Genomic DNA, 7,595 nt, shown 5'->3' on the forward strand with positions numbered 1-7,595 from the left:
TAAGGACCTGGCTTTAAATTAATGAAACTAACACCAACGAGTACAAAGGTTCCAGACAAACACCACACAAACAGAGCTCCCAAATTCAACCACAAAGATTAATGTTCTAGGCAAGCGCCCAAACGCAACGCCACAAAGACACAACAGACCTTCTAACTAAGTGCGCTAGAATGAGACGATTTTCACAATCTAGTGTTTTTGATTGATCAGCATTGTCAATGTACAGGATGGTGAGTGAACCAACTTTCAAATCCGGACAGGGCTTAAGACATGACGATTGGTTGCGCAAATTATTTTTAACATTATGGTGCATGACCATTATCATTTGAGTGATGCTATACATACGACAGTTTCCGTACGATTTTTGTACGACGCGCAGCTGCACATGCATCGATGCACTCGGTCGTCCCTGCAGAAGAGAGATCAAGAGAATGAGATTAAACAAGTCGAGTGGAGCTAGAAACTATCGTATGCGAGACATTTCCGTTATCATTTCACGAGGCAAGGATGGCAGTCAAATTAGCGGTGCGGTTTGACGTCCTGTTGAAGATGAATTGTCTGATATTCATTATATGGAGATATCATGCTTTCGAAGGATCATGATGTTAGACCTCAATAGTCACTTCGTCAATCTTGAAGTTCCACAATTCATCTTGTTGAGTAGACCGGTGTGTGTATGCAGTATGCCTATGGAGTATATTGTGCACTTTTGGGCATCTTCTTTTTTGCTTAAGGAACTTGCATGACGACATAACTATTAGGACTAATTTAATGCCAAACTATAATCCCAAGTGTTATTAGCTGATAGTAATCCAGACTTTAGTGGTTAAGTAGTAAAGCAATCGCAATCCATCAAATTAGTCTGCTGAAATGAAACTGACAACATGCCTGCATGTCATTGACTATGAGAGTAGCTCGGTTCAAGCCGTTACATGAGCTGGTTCCGGCCAAACTGAATCTAAGTCGGCTGTCTTACTTTTGTAAAGGTTCAAATCTTTATTCAGATTTGACCAAAGTTGCAAAACTAGTCCAAAATTTTATGGCTTGGCAAAATGATCCAAAAAAAAAATCCAGTATACTCAAATACCCTATATTGAATTGCTGGAATTGTATGGATTTTTTAATTTGATTTTATTGAAATTTAGCTAAAAGTTGCAAAAGAAACCCAAACATTCAAATTGCTGCTCAAAATTATATAAAAGTTTCTAGTATTATCAGGGAACATACACCCACAGTCTGTGTATAAGGACACTATATAATTTTCCAGATAGCAAAAAAGAAACAAATAAGGGTGTGATTAATTGCTTGAAAACCCAAGCATGTCTCAGATTAATTAAACATGTTGCATGTGGCGCCTCATTCTCATTGTCATGCAACACTCAAATAATAAACACCATTGTACCAAGAATAAATCACATCAATTCTCCTAGCTAGTGGGCTTGTTGTATTCGTAGAAAATTAATTCTTGTAGTGGCCTTGTATACAAACAAACAGGGAGTAGACTGAAGTACAAGTACTGCTGTTTATTTGGATTTTTTAGGAATTATTTGATCAAAATTAAGATTATAAATAAAAAAATTTAAAAGATAACCGTGTTGTCTTTGAGATGGGGGACACGACTAGCAAATTTGCTTCATTGAGATGGGGGACACGACTAGGAATTCGAATGACATAGGGGATATGATTGCCGAATTTGAATTACATGGGGGGGGGGGGGGGGGGGAACATCTACCAAATTTGCTTCAACAAACTAACCTACTTGGTTACAGTTTATTTTTTATACATGCCCCTAGAGCCTAGGTATTAGTTAAAACCCACTTTTTTGTGTTACAAGTTACAACAACCCTCTCTCTCTCTTCTCTTTTTATTCGAATCTCAAAGCAAAACAGACGGTGACGGGAACACTCACACCCACGCGTGTAAGTACAAAAGTATTTCATACAGTTCTATGTTGCCTTTTTTGTTTCATTTTAATTATTAATATTTAACTATTAAAAATATCATTCCCAGGATTTTGATGGTTAAGAATAATTGTATGTATGGCAAGATGTCTTGATGTACCAATTCGTTAATTTTTTAAATAAATGTGTCCGTAGGGACGGCTAGGTTGCATGTAGTGACACTAGTGATGTTATCTACTACTGAAAGAGGATTTTCAGTTTTCTTTGGTTTTGTGTATTTGATAACAACACAAGTGAATGAATTTTCCCAAGTGTGCTCAAGTGTGTGTTGGTGATAGCCCATCAAAATTCTAAGGTTGTCACTGGGCACTTGTGTTTGGTGATAACCTGGAGTTTTCTGATGGAATGCATTGGCGATAAGAGTTGGAGAAGATTCAAGGTTCTTGTTGAAGAAGAAAGGAGAAACTAGTGGGGCAGATAATCCGGACTGCCATGGCCTGGATCACCCCCCTCCCCCCCCCCCTCATCATGAAGACGACTGATACGTCTCCGACGTATCGATAATTTCTTATGTTCCATGCCACATTATTGATGTTATCTACATGTTTTATGCACACTTTATGTCATATTCGTGCATTTTCTGGAACTAACCTATTAACAAGATGCCGAAGTGCCAGTTGCTGTTTTCTGCTGTTTTTGGTTTCAGAAATCCTAGTAAAGAAATATTCTCGGAATTGGACGAAATCAACGCGCAGGTTCCTATTTTACCCGGAAGCATCCAGAACACACGAGAACCGCCAGAGAGGGGGCACAGGCCCACCAAACCCTAGGCCGGTGCGGCCAGGGGGGGCCCGCGCCACCCTATGGTGTGGGCACCCCTTCGACCCTCTGGCGCCGCCTCTTCGCCTATTTAAAGCCTCCGTCGCGAAAACCCTGATACGATCGACGAAACCCACAGAAACCTTCCAGAGCCGCCGCCATCGCGAGGCCAAGATCTGGGGGACAGGAGTCTCTGTTCCGGCACGCCGCCGGAACGGGGAAGTGCCCCCGGAAGGCTTCTCCATCGACACCGCTGCCATCTCCACCGCCATCTTCATCACCGCTGCTGCTCCCATGAGGAGGGAGTAGTTCTCCATCGAGGCTCGGGGCTGTACCGGTAGCTATGTGGTTCATCTCTCTCCTATGTACTTCAATACAATAATCTCATGAGCTGCTTTACATGATTGAGATTCATATGAGTTTGGTATCACAATTTATCTATGTGCTACTCTAGCAATGTTATTAAAGTAGTTTTATTCCTCCTACACGATGTAATGGTGACAGTGTGTGCATCCGTGTTAGTACTTGGTTTATGCTATGATTATGATCTCTTGTAGATTATGAAGTTAACTATTGCTATGATAGTATTGATGTGTACTATTCCTCCTACATATGCATGAAGGTGACAGTGTGCATGCTATGTTAGTACTTGGTTTAGTCTTTTGATCTATCTTGCACTCTAAGGTTACTTAAATATGAACATTGAATTGTGGAGCTTGTTAACTCCGGCATTGAGGGTTCGTGTAATCCTACGCAATGTGTTCATCATCCAACAAGAGTGTAGAGTATGCATTTATCTATTCTGTTATGTGATCAATGTTGAGAGTGTCCACTAGTGAAAGTGTAATCCCTAGGCCTTGTTCCTAAATACTGCTATCGCTGCTTGTTTACTATTTTACTGTGTTACTACTGCTGCAATACTACCACCATCAACTACACGCCAGCAAGCTATTTTCTGGCACCATTGCTACTGCTCATATATATTCATACCACCTGTATTTCACTATCTCTTCGTCGAACTAGTGCACCTATTAGGTGTGTTGGGGACACAAGAGACTTCTTGCTTTGTGGTTGCAGGGTTGCATGAGAGGGACATCTTTGACCTCTTCCTCCCTGAGTTCGATAAACCTTGGGTGATCCACTTAAGGGAAAACTTGCTGCTGTTCTACAAACCTCTGCTCTTGGAGGCCCAACACTGTCTACAGGAAAAGGAGGGGGAAGTAGACATCAACGACGGCAAGTGTCAAAGTGCACGAGCAAGGATGGATGTTTATTCCATCCACCCTCGGATGAAAAGTACAGCCGGCGCCTATGTTGGGCAGTGCGCAAGCAGGGGCGGATGTTTTTTTCCATCCCCCCAACCCCCGGATGGAAATACATCCGGCCCCTATGCCGGGTTGTGCGCACCTCGCAGATTCAGGGGCGTAAGCATTCTTCATCCGACCCCCGGAAGTTCCCAATATCCGGGGGGGGGGGAGGGATCATTCGGCCCCATCATCAATAGCAGGAGACCCGGATCATCGAGGGGATCATCTGAGGGTCACTTACCCCGGATGAGCTGGCCCCTACAAGACTGCAACGGCCACTTCGCGCGTCCAACCTATAAAAGGGGAGCCTTCTCCTTCCTCAAATCTATATGTTGAAGACGAAGACCTTTCTCTATCCTCCATTGCTCAGGAGCTCAAATCGCCCGAATCTTTCTCCCTATCCAATCAAATTCACCAAATCTTGGGAATCGATCGAGGAGGACCTGATCTACCTATCCACCAAAGAAATTTCCGACTTCCCCTAGTTTCCTTGTGGAGTTGTGAAACCCTAGATCTCCTTTTGTGGAGATCCTTGTTGAGAGAACCTCTTGAGGCTATCTTAGTTGTGTGATAGCTCTAGAGGATGATGGGAGCCTCCAAGTTGTATGTAGAGTTGTGCCCCATCGCATTGTGAAGGTTTGCCACCTCGTCCGCCTTGCCTAGTGTTGAAGGTGAGGCTCTTTTGTGGGGTGCTCATCGAGGAACAAGGAGAGGATTTTGTGGCGTTGGTACCTTTGTGGTACCACTCCTCCTCAACGTAGACGTATTTTCATTGGGAAGGAACTACGGAAACATATTGCGTCTTGGCTCCACAGGCCGGTTGTCTTGTCTCCCTCACTATGCTCTCTTTACTTGTGTTGTTTCATAGCTTGTATATTTCATTGCATCATCATATAGTTCATCTTTACTTTTTTGTCCCTCATCTTTACGTTTCCGCTCAACCATAAAATTGAAAAATCCTAAAAATTGTGTAGCGCCTATCACCCCCCCTCTCTAGTCGCCTACCTACCCATTCAACTACCACACTTGAGATTATACCTACTCAATGCCAACATAATTCTTTTTTCAAACAAAGAGAGCTAGATGTATCTCGAACTTTGCACATGCGATGAGTAGCAAAAATTCTTCTTTAAAATATAGGTTTTGTAAAACATGTTGATTTATTTTCTAAATTATTAGCTCCTTTGTATTGTTCACATAATGTTTGTATTTTTTTGTTATCTTTGTTTTTGTGGGTGTTCTATGGCATGTACTTCAGCCTCATCTACTTGTCCAAGATAGTTGGCTCCAGTGATCTTTATGTCACTATATGGCCAAAGGTTTTTTTACCAACAAGCGTCCCTAATACGGGTGCGAGTACCATTGCTGCCCACATAAAGGATCTTCTAGCTTTGGTATCAACTGTTTGTAGAACACCTTATCCTCGATCTACCAACATTAATATGAGTTTTGATCGTAATCATCTTTTTATTCATTCTAATAGACTTTAGCACACAACCTTCACTATTAACTTAGATTGTATCTAACAACATTAATCACACATAATGTTAAAAAATCAGTGTTCACTATTACAGAATACTAACATATATTGCATAAGATTGAAGTATAGTTCTATTAGTCATGGAACTATCTTTATTTTTAGTTAGTAGGATTTATTTTTTATCAAAATCAAATTCATCCATAACATTTTGTGGTTAGTTTAGATGTATAATAGTGTGCTTGTGTAAAATCACATCTATTTTTTATATTTAAATATGTTCACATAAGTTTTCCAATGTGCAAGCATAAGATAATATACTCATAGATATTTATGGAGTAGCGACGTAGGTGTAACTTGGTTGTAACTAGAAAACTCTAGAGTGTATGTGCTATCAATAAGGGTGTGTTCCTGATTTCCACTCTGATCCTCAATAGTTCGCATTGTTCATTTTTTCGTTCTTTGGTTGTAAACTCCTTTATTCATGTATTTCAACAATTATAGTCGATGAGAGGAATATAGTTGAGCAAACTGCAAACACATATCGGAAACGAACCCACAACCACTTTAATTTATATAACAAAGGTGAAAAAACTCTGACATAGGTGGCATACAATTGTTGGAAAGTGTTCAAAATTTCTTATAACCAAGACGAAAACAATAGCACCTCGGTGGATTAATCTTACTATTTGTGCTTACATAATAATTTATCTATTTTATTTGTGTTGAAGTGTGCTAGCAGTTTGTACGAAATATGATGGAAACACCCACACCCATGCGTGGGTGTACAAAAGTATTTCCGCTACTTTATTTAATTAGGCTTTTGGTACCATGATGGTATATGTTTTAGCCGTGTTCGTTCCCATGTGGGAAACTCATATCTATTTGAAATCAACATGCAAAGTAGTGAAATATTGAGGTTGAGAGAGCATAAGCGGATTTTGGAGTTTACTTTTTTGGTAGTCTGCTAAGGTGAACTATTTTCACTCTCAAATTTGCTTTCTCTCCTTTCCCGAAAACTTCGTTTTGTGGGTAATTTTTTGTCTTTATGTTGAATATGCCTTAAGATCACTTCTTTGATATGGAACATAAACAAATGTATGGTCCTAATAGACCTACAAGAATTCCTTTATTAGGAATTTTAGAAGGTCATTAAGATGGAATGCCTTTGTTCCATGATTTTAGCAAATGTTTCCTCCTAGAAATAGGTTTTTTTTGTTGTGTGAGCAATAGTAAAATGATTTGCCAACGATCTTCAAGATCTCCTAAAAATTGTACTAAAAGGGTTGATGTGTCGTCAAAATATCGTGTAACACAACCAAAGAGCTTTCATCAAATGATTCATTCAATTTATAATAAAAAATAAATCAAGAAGATTATGTTTGTTCCAAAGTTGGATTCCGAGAAGGATTATTTGACTTCCCAACATAGTGTTAGAGAAATGGGCTTGTCACATACTCATGTGTAATGTTTTTGCTTGATAAACATTGCCACAAAGGAAGTTATTGGAATCAGTGTACAAGACGGTGAGCGGATATACCTTCAAAACTGGAAAGGACTTAATAAGGACAACCGGCTATGTCATCGACTCTAGGGATTCTTAACCGGTAGTACTATAGACTCCAGGAGTAAAAATTAAAAGAAGATGTCATCAAGTACATTAGTCGGTTACAAAAAAAACTGGCAATTGGCCCACATGTTGTTGACTACGAGAGTAGCTTGGCTCAAGCCATTCACAAGCCTTAGTTGACTAACTTGTTTCATCATAAGGTTCAAAAAGTTCATCCGAATTGATCAAAGCTTCAAAATTAGTCCAACCTTTTAAGTGACTCTCCGAAATGATCTCAAAATTTCCAAGAATACTCAGGTAAGCTATATTGAACCGCTGGAACTGTGTGAGTTTTTAAGTTGTATTTATTAATTTAGCTAAAATTAAGTTAAAAAATAATTCCAAACTTTGAAATTGTTGGTTATAATGATCTCAATTTTTCATACTAAAGATATGTGCAGTGTTGAATTAGTTCAAGCAAATTCTGGAGACATGCCCCACATGTTGCTGAAAATGGGAGTGACTTGGCTCCTTTCGGTTTT

The sequence above is a fragment of the Lolium perenne genome, chromosome 4 (genome assembly GCF_019359855.2).
Source record: "Lolium perenne isolate Kyuss_39 chromosome 4, Kyuss_2.0, whole genome shotgun sequence".
Taxonomy (NCBI): Eukaryota; Viridiplantae; Streptophyta; class Magnoliopsida; order Poales; family Poaceae; genus Lolium; species Lolium perenne.